This window comes from Schistocerca gregaria, chromosome 1, assembly GCF_023897955.1.
Source record: "Schistocerca gregaria isolate iqSchGreg1 chromosome 1, iqSchGreg1.2, whole genome shotgun sequence".
Classification (NCBI taxonomy): domain Eukaryota; kingdom Metazoa; phylum Arthropoda; class Insecta; order Orthoptera; family Acrididae; genus Schistocerca; species Schistocerca gregaria.
Genome location: NC_064920.1, coordinates 143,695,547 through 143,714,718, shown reverse-complemented (window position 1 = coordinate 143,714,718; position 19,172 = coordinate 143,695,547). Strand labels below are relative to the sequence as shown.

The 19,172-nt window shown below is 44.0% G+C and overlaps 1 non-coding gene across 1 annotated transcript; it reads left to right on the top strand.

Moving 5' to 3' along the window:
• Positions 1-951: 951 nt before the first annotated feature.
• On the top strand, positions 952-1,023 carry Trnag-acc (transfer RNA glycine (anticodon ACC)). Its single transcript has one exon. It is a non-coding gene; the product is annotated as a tRNA-Gly (tRNA).
• Positions 1,024-19,172: the final 18,149 nt, after the last annotated feature.

The following is a 19,172-nucleotide window of genomic DNA, read 5'->3' as shown; positions in this document are numbered from 1 at the left end:
TTAATAAATGATGAAGTGATCCCATCTTAATTAAGATGGCCAGTCCTGTCCGGTCCTGGTCATTACGCGCTTTTAAACAATTTAAACAATCAATGATTCTGGTCATATTCCGTGAAAGACTTAAATATATCATTGTAACAACTAGCTACAAAACTGATGAAAAGAAAATCACTACTAATTACACTCTAGTATCGTTCTGTTACCAAAACACCCCATAAGAAACTAAACATGAACAGTGTTTAATTTTTCACCAGCACTTAACGCTCTAGGCGGATATTGTTTGTTGACTTAGTCGACGCCTGTCAAACAACAAAGCTAACACCAGGTCTTCACCCTATATTTGAGGCGATTTTTTTCGAAAGGAAGTGAAAATCGTGGTTTACCGCTGGAATGTAAAACTGCACTTCTCCTCCTCCGTAAGGTTCTGTAAATGCCAGTGCTTCAGGCTTGTGTCTTTCAGTGTACACAGGACTTGATTTGTGGAGATCGGCCTCTACACGGACATTAAACATGCACACTACCAAGTGCCTGTGTCGACTGCAGGAAGGACCATAATCTCCGATCTGCCAGGAGACACCACCTTAGCGTAGTGTGGGCACCTTTGGTGTTGGGCAGGAGGGTTTGTGTTCCTAAGTGACGCTGAGGGCTGTGGAGCCTATAGCATAGCTACTGACAGGGTCGCCAAAGCAACAAAGGCCTCAGCATAGGGGCCTGACGAAGAGAATCCCAAAACTTAAGGAAGGGGGGGGCTGTATTTTTCCAGGGGGCTCTGCCAGCAAAGGTTGGGTATGGACACAGCTGCTCTGTTTCCCAAGCTGAGGATTGGCAAGCGCCACCAGACCTCTCCTACTGTAAACTGTGGGCATACTTTATAGCCCAGTGTTAGGCGCGGAGGTAGAACTTTGTGTGTTTCCGAGAAGGGGGACCTTGGCTTCACCACCTGGACTGTCCGCCTCCGTAGTGTAGCGGTAGCGTTACTGCCTACCACGCAGGGGGCCCGGGTTCGATTCCCGGCAGGGGACTGGGTGTTGTGTGTCCTTTATCATCATTTTCATCGTCATTGACTCGCAAGTCGGCGAAGTGGCGTCAACTAAAAAGGACTTGCAATACGGCGGCCGAACTTCCCCGAATGGGGCCTCCTGGCCAACAATGCCATACGATCATTTAATTTCAATACCTGGACTGTGAGAAAGGCACACACATCTGTAAAACAATTCTCAACCTCTAGGTGTGCTACATGGTGAGGAGGTGAGTGTCTGCTGAGGTAAAAATCTCTTGTGAACAACCACTGGGGAACCTGCCGCCCCTCCCCGTCCAATTGTATAAGGCTTGCTCAGTCAAGCAGGAGTCTGTCTGGATTGTCATTTGTTTTTATAACGGCTCATTGGATTCCTTATGAATCGACGACAAATTAACATCTGGTCCTGACGGGACAGGTGTACTGTCTGGTAGTACCGACTCACAACCAACAAAGAACTCGGTTGGTCAGTCTGACTGAGAAGTAGTCTCAGAACTGCAGTAATAGAGCACCAGCCCGCCATAACACTTTCATTGCAATCTAGAGAGCAAAGGGAACCTTTGAGAAAGTCTCCCCTTCTATATTCACAAGGCACTGAATGGTACTGCTGGTTGTTTAAGAACTGTTAAACGACTTCGTAACAGAACACCTCTAGTTTAAACTGCCACATCAAACAAAGTATCCAAACTTCTGGGATGCAAGGCCTTAGGTAAGTACCCTGTTGTGGCTGAATTGTACACACCTCTTTACTTTTGTAAAGGCGTAATTACCTGCTCTGATATAGAGGAGATGGGTTTTGAGAAGTTGCGTGAAGAATGGAAAAATGTGGGTGCCTTGGAAGTGCAGAACTATATGAGGAAAATTAAAGCAGATTAGAAAAAAACTGCAATATTTACTCTAGCGTTCAACACTCTGAAATTGCCTGGACATATTACTGCAGGCTATATCCTTCTTAGGTTTCCAACTTTCTTCTCAACCCAATGCGATACTTCAAAAGGCAAAAATTTGGTCTTACTACTATGGCATGTAACGGGACGGTTATGCGTGGAAATTGTGGAAGCTTAGCTGACGAATCTGGCTATTCTTGTACACTTCCTCCGAAGTGTATCAACTGCTTCCTGGATCACCCAGTACGAGGCAGGAAGTGTGAGGTTTGTAATGAGGAAAGGAAAATTCAGGAGTTGAAAATTACAAGACGCATACCTCTGGTGAAGCTAAAAAAAGCATTCAAAGCTATGCGACCTCTGGTGTTTGCTACTTCTTTTGCATTGGTCCTTAAAAAGCTAGTTGCCAAGTGTGAAGCCTCCACGCAAGCCAGACCATAGATTCAAGAACGAGTGCATGCACTTGTTAGCATACTTGTGGGGGAAAAGCCACACTTGAACCCGAAATCATTGGGAAGCCTTTGATGATGGAACTTGGAACATCACCCATACACTGCTTCGCGCCGTCAGAAGACCACTAAGCCGTCCTCTCTATTTATACAAGCAACTCACCCCATAAGTAAAGAAAACGTCACACGAAAAGTCGTTCGAAATCGAAGCAAGTAGCGGCTACATCTTCGGATCTGCGGTCACTCTCCCGTAGATGGTGATTTTGCTGTCGAGGATATTGATGTCCACATGGAGGGACTGGAGAGCTATGCATCCTCTAACTGTCCTCGCAGGTAAATCACTGCCGCTGAAGGAGAAGGACAAGGACAACCATTGCTAATCAAAGGCTTCCTCAGCGATTTCTGTGTGCGGTGGAACTTAAATGGATGCCGATCACTTTTGGAAGAATTACAGCTCGTGTCCCAGGGGAATCCATTCTGCATCTGATTACAAGAAACTCATTTTAAAGTCACCGACACAACTGCATTAGGGAGCTGTCACTCCTGCAGGAAGGACTACGCGATTAGAGACAGGGTGGAGTGGCTGTTTTCATTGATGACAGATGTCACTCCTCTCCTCTCCCTCTTACCACGACCATACAAGCAGTTGCAGTGAAAGTTCTCACACCAGTTACAATCACGGTATGTTCTTTATATCTTCCATCTCACGATCTGTTGGATGCAGATGCACTGACAGTACTCTTCCAAGCACTCCCCCACCTGTTGTTTCAATGTGCTGTGGGGCTCAACTACGACTTGCTCCAGGGGTCAAATTATCGAACACCTCGTCCGTTCAGAGAATATCTCTGCTCAGATGACACACTTTTCCACAGCTACAGGGTCATCTTCAGTCATTGACCTTTGGTTTCTCTCCCCTGGTATTGCAGACTCAGTTCAGTGGGAAATGGGCATAGATTTGCCTTCCATTACCCACTTTCAAATGTGAATTCTTCTGCTGCCTTGGACATTGGTCGACAGGAGCCCGTGAAGATGGTTAATTTAAAGGACAAACTGGTTGCGGTACAGTCAGCGGACCATTTTCGAACAACAGGATTGGGCCCAGGAGATGGTGCAGCATATCACCTCTGAGAACCAACAAGCTGCCGCAGAGTCCAGTCTCCAGTCTAGCAACAACCTCAGACATGCCCTGTCCCTTGATGGAATGACGAGTGTCGTTTGGTTATCAGAATCAGGGACCTAGCTTTGCGGAAATCCAAACACAATCGACCTACAGAAAACCTTCGTGAATTCAAATATGCGAGAGCACAAACGAGGTGAGTGTTAAAAGAATGGAAGAGGACCTCCTGGAAGGGATTAGCGACTTCCATTAATCGATCCACTCCTGCTGTGCAAGTGTGTGACTCAATAAGGAGGATTTCAGACAATGGCAGTGCAGCTTCTCTTATGGCTTTGTTCAGAAGTGGTGTCTTGGTGCCGGCCGCGGTGGTCTCGCGGTTCTAGGCGCGCAGTCCGGAACCGTGCGACTGCTACGGTCGCAGGTTCGAATCCTGCCTCGGGCATGGATGTGTGTGATGTCCTTAGGTTAGTTAGGTTTAAGTAGTTCTAAGTTCTTGGGGACTAATGACCACAGCAGTTAAGTCCCATAGTGCTCAGAGCCATTTGAACCATTTTTTGGTGTCTTGGTGAATACACCTAGAGCTGTGGCTCAGGTTTTAGCTGAACGCTTTCATTCTGTCATTGTGTTATTCATACAAACTCATGTGTTCCAGGTTTTCAGTAGGGCTGTGGAGATGAGGAGGTTGCGCTTCTTCTAGTGTAATGAGGATGTCTACAATTTTCAGTTCTCTATGTGGGTGTTACAATCCGCTCTGTTCGTGTCCAGCGACACTACTCCAGGACCTAAACAGATTCATAATGCCATACTCTACCATCTGTGCCCTGACGCCAAAGACAAGCTTCTATTTTGTTTCACTCAGATCTTAATTGATGGACTGTACCCGACGACTAGGAAAGAGGAAATATTAATTCCGTTATGGAAACCTAATAGTTATAAGAGGATAGCCCTTACCAGCTGTACTGGTAAGACTCTAGAGCACAGGGTCAATCACTGCTTCAATTGTCTCCTTGAATCCTGAGGTCACCTTTACCACTCCCAGTGTGGTTTCAGATGCCACATTTCTGTCCTTGACAGCTTAATTCTTTTGGATTCCTGAAACCATTTGGTTGGTGCGTTTTTGACCTAGAAAGCGTACACCACCACTTGAAGGTGCAACAGCCTGCGCCAACTTCACGGATTGGGACTATGTGGACGTCTGGTGCTTCTTATCCAATCCTTCCTTGAGGACTGGTGCGTTGGCGGTGCCTTGTCTGATTACTATGTTCAATAGAATGGAGTCCCTCAAGGCAGTGAACGCAGTGTCACATTGTTTGCAATCGCTCTTAGTGGCATCTACTCTGCAGTCGAGAGCCCTGTTAAATGCTCTTCACTTGTGGATGACTTCACAATCCTCTTAGTCTCCATCTGATTTCGCAATGGTAACGAGACAACGTCGGGAGATTGAAAGCCTCAACCAATAAAATTGGTTTCAGTTCTCACCTGAGAAAGCTATGTGTACCGGTTTTAGTTATTCACATTGAAGTTTTCTTCACCCAGAGCTCACATGGCGGACAATACATTTTAAGGACACTCTGCGTTTTTAGGCCTGCTGTTTCACCGGAAATTACCCTGGCTCTGACACTTGAAAGGTCTGAAAATCTAGGGCATCAAATCATTGAATGTTTTGAAATGCCGCAATAGATAAACGTGAGGAGCTGACAGGTCCTGCCTCCTCCAGTTTTATAGGACATTTGTCAGGTAACACTTAGATTAGAGCATCGTGATTTATGGATCAGCCCTGCATTTCCTACCATAAGACGTTAATCGCTGTCTCCCATGAGAGCATTTGAATATCGACTGGAGTCTATCGGTCATGCCCAGTTGAGAGTCTGTGCATAGAGGCTGGTGAACCACCACTTGGATTCGACAGCGCCTCCTTCTGGCTTGATAGGCTCTGAAAATCTCAGCATTGCCTCAGTCATGGGTATTTTGTGATCAGTTCACCCCAACATTGAGTGGCTGTTCAGGAATTGGCCCTATGTGCTACTGACCATCTCAAGCATTGGGATACATCTCTGAATACACAGCTAGGGGTGAATCAAATTGTTGCCTTGGCGCCCTCAGACGCCAGAAGTGTTTTTAAGCTCAACACGGTAAAAGAAAACTTGAACATTTTTATACCTCTGTTTGCCTCCCCCTATGAACCATGCACCTTGCCGTTGGTGGGGAACCTTGCGCGCCTCAGTAATACAGATAGCAATACTGTAGGTGCAACCACAACGGAGGGGTATCTGTTTAGAGGCCAGACAAACGTGTGGTTTCTGAAGAGAGCAGCAGCCTTTTCAGTAGTTGCAGGAACAACAGTCTGGGTGATTGACTGAACTGGCCATGTAACACTAACCAAAACGGTCTTGCTGTGCTGGTACTGCGAACGGCTGAAATCAACGGGAAACCACATCCATAATTTTTCCCGAGGGCATGCAGCTTTACTATATGGTTGAATGATGATGGCGTCCTCTTGGGTAAAATATTCAGGAGGTAAAACAGTCTCCCATTCACATCTCCAGGTGGGGACTACTCAGGAGGACGTCATTATCATGAGAAACAAAAGTGGCTTTCTTCGGATCGGAGTGTGGAATGTCAAATCCCTTAATCGGGCAAGAAGATTAGAAAATTTAAAAAGGGAAATGGCTAGAATAAAGTTAGATATAGTGGGAATTAGTGAAATTCGATGGTAGGAGGGGCTACACTACTGGTCAGGTGAATACAGGGTTATAAATACAAAATCAAATAGGGGTAATGCAGCAGTAGGTTTCATAATGAATAAAAAAAATAGGAGCGTGGGTAAGCTATTACGAACAGCATAGTGAATGCGTCATTGTAGCCAAGATAGACACGAAGCCCACGCGTACCACAAGAAGTACATGCCGACTAGCTCCGCAGATAACGCAGAGATTAAAAAATCTGTGATGAGACAAAAGAAATTATACAGATAGTGAAGGGAGACGAAAATTTAGTAGTCGTAGGGGGCTGGAATTCCATAGTAGGAAAAGTAGTAGGTTAATATGGAGTGGGGGTACGGAATGAAAGAGGAAGGTGCCTGGTAGAATTTTGCACAGAGCATCTCTTAATCACAGCTAACACTTGGTTTAACAATCGTCAAAAAGGCTGTATCCTTGGAAGAGGCTTAGAGACACTGGAAGGTTTCAGATAGATTATATAATGGTAAGACAGAGATTTAGGAACCAGGTTTTCAATTGTAAGATATTTCCAGGGGCAAATGTGGACTCTGAGCACAATCTATTGGTTATGAACTGTAGATTAAAACTGAAGAAACTGCAAAAAGGCGGGAATTTAAGAAGTTGGGACCTGGATAAACTGAAAGATCCAGAGGTTGTAGAGAGATTCAGAGAGAGCATTGGGGAACGATTAACAAGAATGAGGGAGAGAAATACAGTAGAAGGAGCAGAGGTAGCATTGACAGATGATACAGTGACGGCAGCAGAGGATCAAGTAGGTAAAAAGACGAAGGCTAGTGGAAATCCTTGGGTAACAGAAGATACACTCCTGGAAATGGAAAAAAGAACACATTGACACCGGTGTGTCAGACCCACCATACTTGCTCCGGACACTGCGAGAGGGCTGTACAAGCAATGATCACACGCACGGCACAGCGGACACACCAGGAACCGCGGTGTTGGCCGTCGAATGGCGCTAGCTGCGCAGCATTTGTGCACCGCCGCCGTCAGTGTCAGCCAGTTTGCCGTGGCATACGGAGCTCCATCGCAGTCTTTAACACTGGTAGCATGCCGCGACAGCGTGGACGTGAACCGTATGAGCTGTTGACGGACTTTGAGCGAGGGCGTATAGTGGGCATGCGGGAGGCCATGTGGACGTACCGCCGAATTGCTCAACACGTGGGGCGTGAGGTCTCCACAGTACATCGATGTTGTCGCCAGTGGTCGGCGGAAGGTGCACGTGCCCGTCGACCTGGGACCGGACCGCAGCGACGCACGGATGCACGCCAAGACCGTAGGATCCTACGCAGTGCCGTAGGGGACCGCACCGCCACTTCCCAGCAAATTAGGGACACTGTTGCTCCTGGGGTATCGGCGAGGACCATTCGCAACCGTCTCCATGAAGCTGGGCTACGGTCCCGCACACCGTTAGGCCGTCTTTCGCTCACGCCCCAACATCGTGCAGCCCGTCTCCAGTGGTGTCGCGACAGGCGTGAATGGAGGGACGAATGGAGACGTGTTGTCCTCAGCGATGAGAGTCGCTTCTGCCTTGGTGCCAATGATGGTCGTATGCGTGTTTGGCGCCGTGCAGGTGAGCGCCACAATCAGGACTGTATACGACCGAGGCACACAGGGCCGACACCCGGCATCATGGTGTGGGGAGCGATCTCCTACACTGGCCGTACACCTCTGGTGATCGTCGAGGGGACACTGAATAGTGCACGGTCCATCCAAAACGTCATCGAACCCATCGTTATACCATTCCTAGACCGGCAAGAGAACTTGCTGTTCCAACAGGACAATGCAAGTCCGCCTGTATCCTGTGCCACCCAACGTGCTCTAGAAGGTGTAAGTCAACTACCCTGGCCAGCAAGATCTCCGGATCTGTCCCCCATTGAGCATGTTTTTGGACTGGATGTACCGTCGTCTCACGCGGTCTGCACGTCCAGTACGAACGCTGGTCCAACTGAGGCGCCAGGTGGAAATGGCATGGCAAGCCATTCCACAGGACTACATCCAGCATCTCTACGATCGTCTCCATGGGAGAATAGCAGCCTGCATTGCTGTGAAAGGTGGATATACACTGTACTAGTGACGACATTGTGCATGCTCTGTTGCCTGTGTCTATGTGCCTGTGGTTCTGTCAGTGTGATCATGTGATGTATCTGACCCCAGGAATGTGTCAATAAAGTTTCCCCTTCCTGGGACAACGAATTCACGGTGTTCTTATTTCAATTTCCAGGAGTGTATTAGAACAGTCGAGGAGAGGTGGAAGGGACATCAGCGACACAGCCGACTAAAAATACCCCGAATATAATCATAATCAATTTCCAGGAGTGTATATTGAATTTAATTGATGACAGGAGAAAATATAAAAATGCAGTAAGTGAAACAGGCAAAAATGAATACAAACGTCTCAAAAATGAAATCGACAGGAAGTGCTAAATAGCTAAGCAGGGATGGCTAGAGAATAAATGTAAGGATGTAGAGGCTTATCTCACTAGGGGTAAGATAGATACTGCCATCAGGAAAATTAAAGAGACCATTGGAGAAAAGAGAACCACTTGTTTGAAGATGAAGAGCTTAGATGGAAAACCAGTACTCAGCAAAGAAGGGAAAGGTGGAAGGAGTATATAGAGGGTCTATACAAGGGCGATATTCTTGAGGACAATGTTATAGAAATGGAAGAGAATGTAGATGAATATGAAATGGGAGATATGGTACTGCGTGAAGAGTTTGACATAGCACTGAAAGACCTCAGTCGAAACAAGGCGCTGGGAGTAGACAACATTCCATTAGAACTACTGTCAGCCTTGGGAGAGCCAGGCCTAACAAAACTCTATCATCTGGTGAGTAAGATGTATGAGAGAGGCGAAATAACATCAGACTTCTCGAAGAATGTAATAATTCCAGTCGCAAAGTAAAGCAGGTGATGACAGGTGTGAAAATCACAGAACTATCAGTTTAATAAGTCACAACTGCAAAGTACTAACACGAATTCTTTACAGACGAACGGAAAAACTAGTTGAAACCGGCCTTGGGGAAGGTCAGTTTGGATTCAGTAGATATATTGGAACAAGTGAGGCAATACTGACACTACGACTTATCTTAGAAGATAGATTAAGAAAAGGCAAACCTTTGTTTCTGGCATTTGTAGACTTAGAGAAAGCTTTTCCAAATGTTGAGTGGAATACTCTTACAAATTCTGAAGGTGACAGTGGTAAATACAGGGAGCGAAAGGTTATTTACAATTTGTACTGAAACCAGATGGCAGTAATAAGAGTCGGGGGGTATGGAAGGGAAGCAGTGGTTGGGAAGGGAGTGAGACAGGGTAGTAGCCTATCCCTGATGTTATTCAATCTATATATTGAGCAAGCAAGCAGTAAAGGAAACAAAAGAAAATTTTGGAGTAGAAATTAAAATGCATGGAGAAGAAATAAAAACTTTGATGTTCGCTGATGACATTGTAATTTTGTCAGAGACAGCAAAGTGCCTGGAAGAGCAGTTGAACAGAATGCAAAGCGTCTTGAAAGGAGGATATAAAATGAACATCAACTAAAGCAAAACGAGGATAATGGAATGTAGTCGAATTAAATCAGGTGATGCTGAAGGAATTAGAATAGGAAATGAGACACTTAAAGTATTAAATGAGTTTTGCTATTTGGGGAGCAAAATAACTGATGATGATCGGAGTAGAGAGGATATAAAATGCAGACTGGCAATGGCAAGGAAAGCGTTTCTTAAGAAGGGAAGTTAATTAACATTGAGTATAGATTTAAGTGTCAAGAAGTCTTTTCTGAAAGTATTTGTATGGAGTGTAGCTGTGTACGGAAGTGAAACATGGATGATAAATAGTGTAGAAAAGAAGAGAATAGAAGCTTCCGAAATGTGGTGCTACAGAAGAATGCTGAAGATTAGATGGGTATATCATGTAACTAATGAGGAAGTACTGAATAGAATTGGAGACAAAAGGAATTTGTGGTGCAGTTTGACTAGAAGAAGGGATCGATTGGTGGAACATGTTCTGAGGCATCAAGAGATCATCAATAAAGTATTGGAGGGCAGGTGGAGGGTAAAAATCGTTCATGGAGATCAAGAGATGAACACACTAAGCAGATTCAGAAGGATGTCGGATGCAGTAGGTGCTTGGATACGAAGAATCTTGCGCAGGATAGAATAGCGTGGAGAGCTGCATCAAACCAGTATCTGGACTGAAGACCACAACAACAACAACAACAACCTCTGTTTAGCATCAGTTTTATTTTTATTTATTTATTTTACCTGATCTGACTTATTCATGTACCAACTTTTATCAGTGTTTATACAGGTGGATCCCAGCAAGAGATTGGCCCTTGATTGTTCACCTGTTTTCCCTGACAATATTCAAAGTGTGCCTTCCATAACAATTTAAAAATTATGATGTGGAGTTATGTGGCATTATGACAGCTCTGGAGTGGATTGGCAGGGTAGTACAAGGTTTCTCGTCTGCTTTCACTGGCTCAGTGTGCTACAAGTAGTCTACCAAATGTATCTGGTAGAACAGTTGATTCAGCTCAACCATGACTCCTTACAGCAGCTCTAACACTTTTGCTGGGTAGGTGGACATGTCAGGATATGGGGAAACGACAGAGCCGACAAAACAGCCGAAGAAGCATGTTGGGATTGTGTTTTACATCAATGTGCCATCCTCTTGGACTCCAACATCTCATTACTGGACAGACAAATCATGCGTGAATGGGAAACTGAGTGATTGGAGGTGGTGGAAAACGACGTTTGATCACTCAAATCGACCACACAAGGCTGACAAACTTCATGCCAACCTCAGCGATGGAAGGAAGTGCTGATCACCAGACTGTGCATTGGACAGATCCCTTTAATAAATGGTTTCTCCATCTGGCAAGACGTTCCAGCATGCTGCAAAGTTTGTGTGGTACCAATTTCGGTTGAGCATGTTTTGGCTATGTGTGTCTTATATATAGACATCAGGGCAGACCTCAGTTTGGATCTGCCCACCATCCTCATTGATACTGATCCTAGGGTTACATGGGCTCTGAAATTTTGTGAACTGTCAGGCCTCAGGCCTAAGTGCTGGTGAGCAGAGAAAGATTTTAAAGCATTGTAAACTACTCTGAATGTGGAGATAGCCGTCATCCCCTCCCCTCCCCTTGGCCCCACGAGAATGTCATGTTGAATTTTCGTCAGGGCGCTGATGACCATGATGTTGAGTTCCTCACATCCAAAATTATCATCATCATTGTCATCACAACCCTCCCTAATCCCTGAAAATTGAGAAAACCTAATCAAGGAATGCATGATCCAGGAACCAAGGTCATAGAACACCTCTCATATTTTGAAGCTTAGAAAAAATACGATCGCTTGTATCGTCTAATGATATCGACTTTTGGTCAGGTCAACGGCAGTATTGATATATTTATTACGTCAAAGTACCCGAAAGGCAACATCTTCCTCTGGCATCTGCTGGTGGCACAGCTCTGTTTTAGGAACCCTCTGTCTGGAAATCCACAGATCATCATCCCAACACCAGTCATTGGCTGAAGGAGCCATGGACAGTGGGTTACAGAGCTGCCTGCTTTTCTTCCCTTTTTACAACCTCAGCCCTTACAAGAATCTTGATCAACAAAAGTTGTGAAAGAGAAGAAATACCTGGAGAAAGCTACTCTAGTGCCTGTGGAGGCGCGCGATCCACCCACATTATCGAACTCTGATGTTCATTGATGTTTGTATACACTCACCAGTAATGGAGAGTAACTGGGGTATGACCTGTGCTTCTGGCACCTTCACACCTAATCAGGACAACATCAATGTGATGATGAAATGGAACTGCAGTGGATGTTACTGTCACCAGTCAGAACTACAACTACTAATTTTCTTCTGTTCTACCTTCAGGCCAGGAAATTACTTGCCTTGATATGGACAGCTTAATCCAACAACAGTCCCCCTCACCCCTTTCTTCTACTTGGGGATTTCAACATGCATCACCCACTATGGAGATGTACAACATTGTCTGCTAGGTGCCTTCTAATTAACTGGCTTCTTGATCTTGATCTGTCTCTCCTCAATGATGGTACTCTTACCTACTACAGTGCTGCCTAAGGCACCATCCATCGACTGTATAATCTCTTCCCCTAATCTCGTGACTTCGCTACGATTGTCAGTGCACTACGAGCTTTCTGACAGTGGACACTTTATGATGATCTCGTCAGTTCTTTCATTTCATTGTCACTACCTGACAGACCACTTACCATTTTGGGCTCTTCAAAAACCAACTGGCAGTCGTATACCTCTGCTATTACCTTCGCTCACACTCTGCCATATATCATTGACGAGGTTTGGGAGTCTTCTCCAATGTGACCAGCCTCATGGTTGGAACTACCATCCCCCCACTCAGTCACCTGCCGCTGCCATGATGGGCCAAAGACATTGCCTCAGCTGTTCAGGATTGTTGAAGGGCTGTGCAGTGTCTCAAGCAACATTCTTCACAGACCAATCTCATTACTTTTAATTGGCTCCATGCCAGGCTTCTTATCTAATTAAACATAGTAAGTAGGAATGTAAAAATGCTACAAGTCCTCCTCAGGAATGTGTGCCCTCATCCCACGTGTGGACCAAGCTCTGTAGTCTACTGGGTCACCAAAGAACCAGATCTCCTCTTTATGGTGTTCTACTTCTGCATCAGTCCTTGCTGAACACTTCATTGTCCACTTGGTGACTACACCAGTGTCCTCTTCTTGCTGGGCTACCTTTTTAATATGTAAATGGTAAGTTGAACACATCCACAGATGCTTTACCTCTCATCACGCCGAATTATATAATGAGCCTTTCTCTAGTTGGGAACTGTGTCGTACTCCTGACTCATCACACAACTCAGCCCCAGGTTCTGATTTGATGCATAATCAGATGAACCAACATTTGGATATTACTCGAAAACTCCATGTACTCAGAGTCTTCAATCGTATTTGGCTAAAGAGTGCTGTAGCGAAATTATGTCATCGTCCTAATCCTTAAACCAGACAAAAAGTCTATTTCCATCGTCAGTTACTGACCGATTATCCACACCAATGTGCTCTGAGAACTGTTTGAAAGTACAGTAACCCAACGATTATGCTGGATTCTTCAATTATGGAGCCTTTAGCCCTCACCTTCCCCTCATCAGTGTGGTTTCTGGAAGGGATGATACACATCTGATCATCTTGTAAGGTTGGAAACAGCAATCAGATAGGATTTCTCTAACTGCCAACATCTCACTGCAGTGCTTTTTGTGCTGCATAAGGCACACATCACCACTTGGCGCCACCAAAGTTCACTTACTCTCCATGACTGTGTCTCGAGGCTTCCTATCAATTTTCATTCGTTAATTTTTATCGTTCCGGTTGTTTTGGGTAGAGTTCGCACATCATTCACAAGGAGAATGTGTGAACTTCCCCTCACTGATTTGATTCATATTTATTGGTAGTGTAACGTGTGACTAGGACTTCAACAGATTTAAACAAGAAGATGACAGTAACAACTGTTTTTCGGAAAATCTTGTTTGAAAATTTAAGTCGTGAATCTGCAGTCGAACAAGTAAGCTTTTAATTTCATAAGTGTGAGGTCTGTGGATTGAAGGTCAGTGGATTGAATCTCAAAAATGGTTCAAATGGCTCTGAGCACTATGGGACTTAACATCTGAGGTCATCAGTCCGCTAGAGCTTACAACTACTTAAACCTAACTAACCCAAAGACATCACACTCATCCATGCCCAAGGCAGGATTCGAACCTGCGACCGTAGCGGTCGCGCGGTTCCAGACTGTAGCGCCTAGAACCGCTCGGCCACACCGGCCAACGTTTGAATCTCACTGCTGGTATTTTTTTTCTTTCATTTAACCTAATTCTAACAACGGACTTGTTATGACTGTGCAAATTTTCTGTATCTGATGAACCATTTAGTATTTTCATAATTTGTACCGGGAAAAATTGGATTTTTCTCTAAAAGTAGTTTCCCCATTATAACCGTATTCCTGCAGGTACATTCCAACTCATTATAAACCGTTTTCCGTTTATTTCCACAATCAGTATAATCATGATATGTGCAGTGTTTCGTCAGTTACACTTTATACTTGTCACAAATGTATACCCAAAAATATAAACAAAGTGAATATACTGCATTGATTGCAAGTTCGTTTTATTTCTAATCTCTGTACGAAATTTTTTTTCCCTTTCTTCAGGCTAAAGATTGTGGAATAATAAATGTTGATAATTTGCAGAGTGATTATGAATCTGTTGTTAGAATTACGTGGGAATGAAAAAAGTACAGGCAGCGAGATTCTATTCAGAAACGTCATGCATATGAATTCTGAAGGTGGCAGGGGTAAAATACAGGGAGCGAAAGGCTATTTACAATTTGTACAGAAACCAGATGGCAGTTATGAGAGTCGAGGGGCATGAAAGGGAAGCAGTGGTTGGGAAGGGAGTGAGACAGGTTTGTAGCCTTTCCCTGATGTTATTAAATCTGTATATTGAGCAAGCAGTGAAGGAAACAAAAGAAAAATTCGGAGTAGGTATTAAAATCCATGGAGAAGAAATAAAAACTTTGAGGTTCGCCGGTGACACTGTAATTCTGTCAGAGACAGCAAAGGACTTGGAAGAGCAGTTGAACGGAATGGACAGTGTCTTGAAAGGAGGATATAAGATGAACATCAACAAAAGCAAAACGAGGATAATGGAATGTAGTCGAATTAAGTCGGGTGATACTTGGGAATTGGATTAGGAAATGAAACACTTAAAGTAGTAAAGTAGTAAGTAGGAGTTTTGCTATTTGAGGAGCAAAATAAGTGATGATGGTCGAAGTAGAGAGGATATAAAATGTAGAATGGCAATGGCAAGGAAAGCGTTTCTAACAAGAGAAATTTGTTAACATCGAGTATAGATTTAAGTGTCAGGAAGTCGTTTCTGAAAGCATTTGTTTGGAGTGTAGCTATGTATGGATGTGAAACATGGACGATAAATAGTTTGGACAAGAAGAGAATAGAAGCTTTCTAAATGTGGTGCTACAGAAGAATGATGAAGAATCGATGGGTAGATCACATAACTAATGAGGAGATACTGAATAGGATTGAGGAGAAGATAAGTTTGTGGCACAACTTGACTAGAAGAAGGGATCGGTTGGTAGGACATGTTCTGAGGCATCAAGGGATCACCAATTTAGTACTGGAGGGCAGCGTGGAGGGTAAAAATCGTAGAGGGAGACCAAGAGATGAATACACTAAGCTGATTCAGAAGGATGTAGGTTGCAGTAGGTACTGGGAGATGAAGAAGCTTTCCCGGGATAGAGTGGCATGGTGAGCTGCATCGAACCAGTCTCAGGACTGAAGACCACAACAACAACATGAAACTAGGCGTTTACTCGCTTGGCTGCAGACTCTTTCAATAGTACAGACCATACAAAGCATATAAGGACTTCTTATATTTCAAACTCGATTTTATCGAAAACGTTTGAGATTTGTGTCTCCTTGTTTACGTATGTTGAAGTCCTAGTCGCGGCCCACGCACTCTGTCAATATGAATGAAATCGCCGAGGGTAAGTTCGTATGATCCTATTGCCAGGTCGCGAAAGGTCAAAGAAACTGGAGGCCTGTCAGGGTTTTATGCTGTGCACTGCACTTTACTTTATTGCCATCAATAGGCTAGGTACTCCGTTGGACCAGTGGTCATCTCCCACACAGTATGTTGAATACTTTTGCATAGGCTCCCAATCTGTAGAGGTGACTGAACACCAAATTCAATGTGTCGTGAAGGGCCTCCGTTTGGATTTGTTCTTACAGTTTCCAATTTTCTCTCCCAAAATTATGAGTCATGCTTTTCTGTCGCCGTTCCATGGTCCACCCTGTTCCAGAATTCTACTTGAGTTTTATTACATATTCCCGATTTTTGGGACTCTTCTTTGCTAAAAAGCTGACATGGCTGCCCCAGATCTGTCAGCTAAACACTAACTGCATGTGAAAGCTTAATGCACTCTGCTTCCTATCCACAACCCCTAGTGGTGCGGGTAGTGCTATTCTCTTCCATCTTTACTGGGTTCTGGTCGCGCTCTAGTTAGGCTATAGTTGCCAGTTTTATGACACAGCAACACCTTTAGATTTGAAACTATTGTGGTCAATCCTGGAAAAGGTATGGCCACAGGCACCCTCTGGTCTAGTCCTATAAACAACCTCCTTGTTAAAATAGGGATCTTAAGTATTCAGTTCCTCAGTTCCAACTCTTGCTCACTTATGCAATCACCATCCAACAGTTTCCTAATCATCCAACTTATCAGATTATTTTTGTATACAAGGGGCAGCAACTGTTGACGTCCACCCTCTGGTGTGACTGAAAGTTGCAATGCACATCGAAGCTATTCGCTAGGACCTCTGCTTAACCTTATTAGAATGTGCTTTCTGTGTTTTTCCACACACCCCTCTTTGGTTCCTCTCAGTTCTTAAGGAGCATCAGGGTGCTACTGACATTTACACTGACGGCTCTAAAACACTGGATATGTTGGGATATGTTTTTATATCTCCTGCCAGTCAGGAACAACATTTTCCGCCAGGAAGGTGCAGAGTTCTTCCAGCAGAACTGGTAACTATTAACAGAACCCTACATTTCATTTTACAGCATTCACTTTGACGATCCCAGGTGCTGATTTGCAGGTGCAAATAAGTCCTCTCTTCACATGGAGATAGAACAATACCTGGTGGGCAGCACGGTGGATGTTCTTGTGTTCCACCTGAAAGGAATGAGCGTTCCTCTGTAGCCTCCACTTTGGTTGTAACACATTAACTCATGGTTTTATTTAATTTAACGATCCTCCCCCTCCCCCCCCCCAACTTTGTGGGGGTAGAGGCAATAGCTATCATCCTGGTGGACTGTGCCGCCTCCTTCTGGCTCTCCATGCTAAGAAGGGTCTTCCAGATTTTTTGACACTGGACTCACATTCGGGAGGACGACGGCTCAATCCCATCTCCGGCCATCCTGATTTAGGTTTTCCGTGATTTCCCTAAATCGCTTCAGGCAAATGCCGGGATGGTTCCTTTGAAAGGGCACAGCCGATTTCCTTCCCAATCCTTCCCTAACCCGAGCTTGCGCTCCGTCTCTAATGACCTTGTTGTCGACGGGACGTTAAACACTAATCACCACCACCACCAGATTTTTTGACTCAAATACTTATTTATGACTTGCATACAGTCCACCTAGTTCTCTGTTTTCTCTGTGAAAATAGTTTTTATCCTCAAGTTCACTGTTTAAACGACTTTTGGTGTGGGTGGCATAGTGGTTGGCGCTAGGACACCCCCACAGCATTTTGCATAGGTAACCCTTGATCCTATCTCCTATGCCAAATGACTCAGTTGTCCCTCTTGTGCTCTGTTTTGTTCGCTTTTAGTTGAGGTTAGCCCCTTCTTTTCTGCCATGTTCAATTTTTCATTTTAAGCATAACACTCCAATGAATGATGTGTGATGTTGCCCTCTTTAACATTTTGACTACAATGGCTGTGGGAGATATGGCACCCATCGCATGCAGAACACCAGGGAACAGTCACCTGACCCTGCCCAACTACTGACCTGGTTCTTTCTCTCATCTTGTTTTACTGTGGACGGTCCAGCTGATGTCCATTATGTTTTTAGCTTTCCCATCTCTACTATTACTAATCTCTCAGCTAGAAGGCATTATTTGCTTTGTAACTGTCTTTGTCTTTAATTGGGATGATGGGAGTTTTATGTGTATTGGGTTTCTCTCGCCACAGATGAGCCCTTGGAGATACCTTGTCTGATCTGTTCTAACAGTGTGACACAAACGTTTACTTCACTGTAAATTGTTACTCAGCTCCGGCATCAGTATTGTTTTCAAGACGTCAGTTTTACCTTTCATAGAGACTTTTATTCACTGAGATGACAAAAGTCATGGGATACTCCCTAATAGTGTATCAAATCTCCTTTTGCCTGATGTAGAGCAGCAGTTGAACTGTTCTTGAACCTCATTTCTGACTAAGTCACATTGTTTAGTAATATCCATTTCTGACTCCTTAGGTATTTTTAATAAGGTTACTCCTGCATTATAAATTTTATCTACTTTTATAGCTACCTCCTTCCATCATTTTAAATCCCCCCTCCTTGTGTTTTTAAAGTTGAGAAATTCGAGTATAAATTTTTGAGTTCCTCCCCTTGAGCCTTCATAAGAGCTACTAATTTCTCTATCTTCCTAGTCTGAACTGCCATACAACATTAACAACAGTAGGTATATGTTTGTCCATATTTAAACAATGTCATTATACTCTTCCCTAACTACCCAAAGCCAATGAAATGTGTCTTTTCAACACATCTGGTACAAAAATCTAAGGTCAGTGCTGTTTACAGCTCTTCTAATCAGGCAAACAGCTAGCTGCACAGCACTGTTTATTGCATTGTTCATGGGCTAAATGATATCGTGATCAGCTGTTCAGCTGCTGCATTATGAAGCATAGCTGTGCATTTGTGTTGGTTGGCCACTGCAGGCATTCTGTCAGAGATTGCTGCTGCAATTTTGATTCTGAAATCACCACTCAGAATTATTCTGTGTTGTTGATGAAATTCTTCTCTACTCATGTGCCTAAGATTACTTTACCTTTCCCTGACTCTTTATAATAATTAACACTTTTTTGGTTTTCATTCAGTTAAAATTATTTATTCTTGAGTATTCAAATTAATTCAGGTAACACCATCGCCTGTGCCCATTTATATTTTCTCAGTTATTGATGTAGGTTGCTCTGGGGCACATCATATTATTTGCCATTATTTTCATCAAAATCATTGAAAATAATTTTTTCTATTATTGTTAAAGTCCTCTTCTTTTAGCATCTCTAATTCGCATCTTGCACTACTTGGGCACCAAATGAAGTGAAACAAATGGGATTTTGAGATGATGTGTTCCACTCCGTGCACTATCTGTTACCGTGTTGTTATGTGTGGGAACTTTT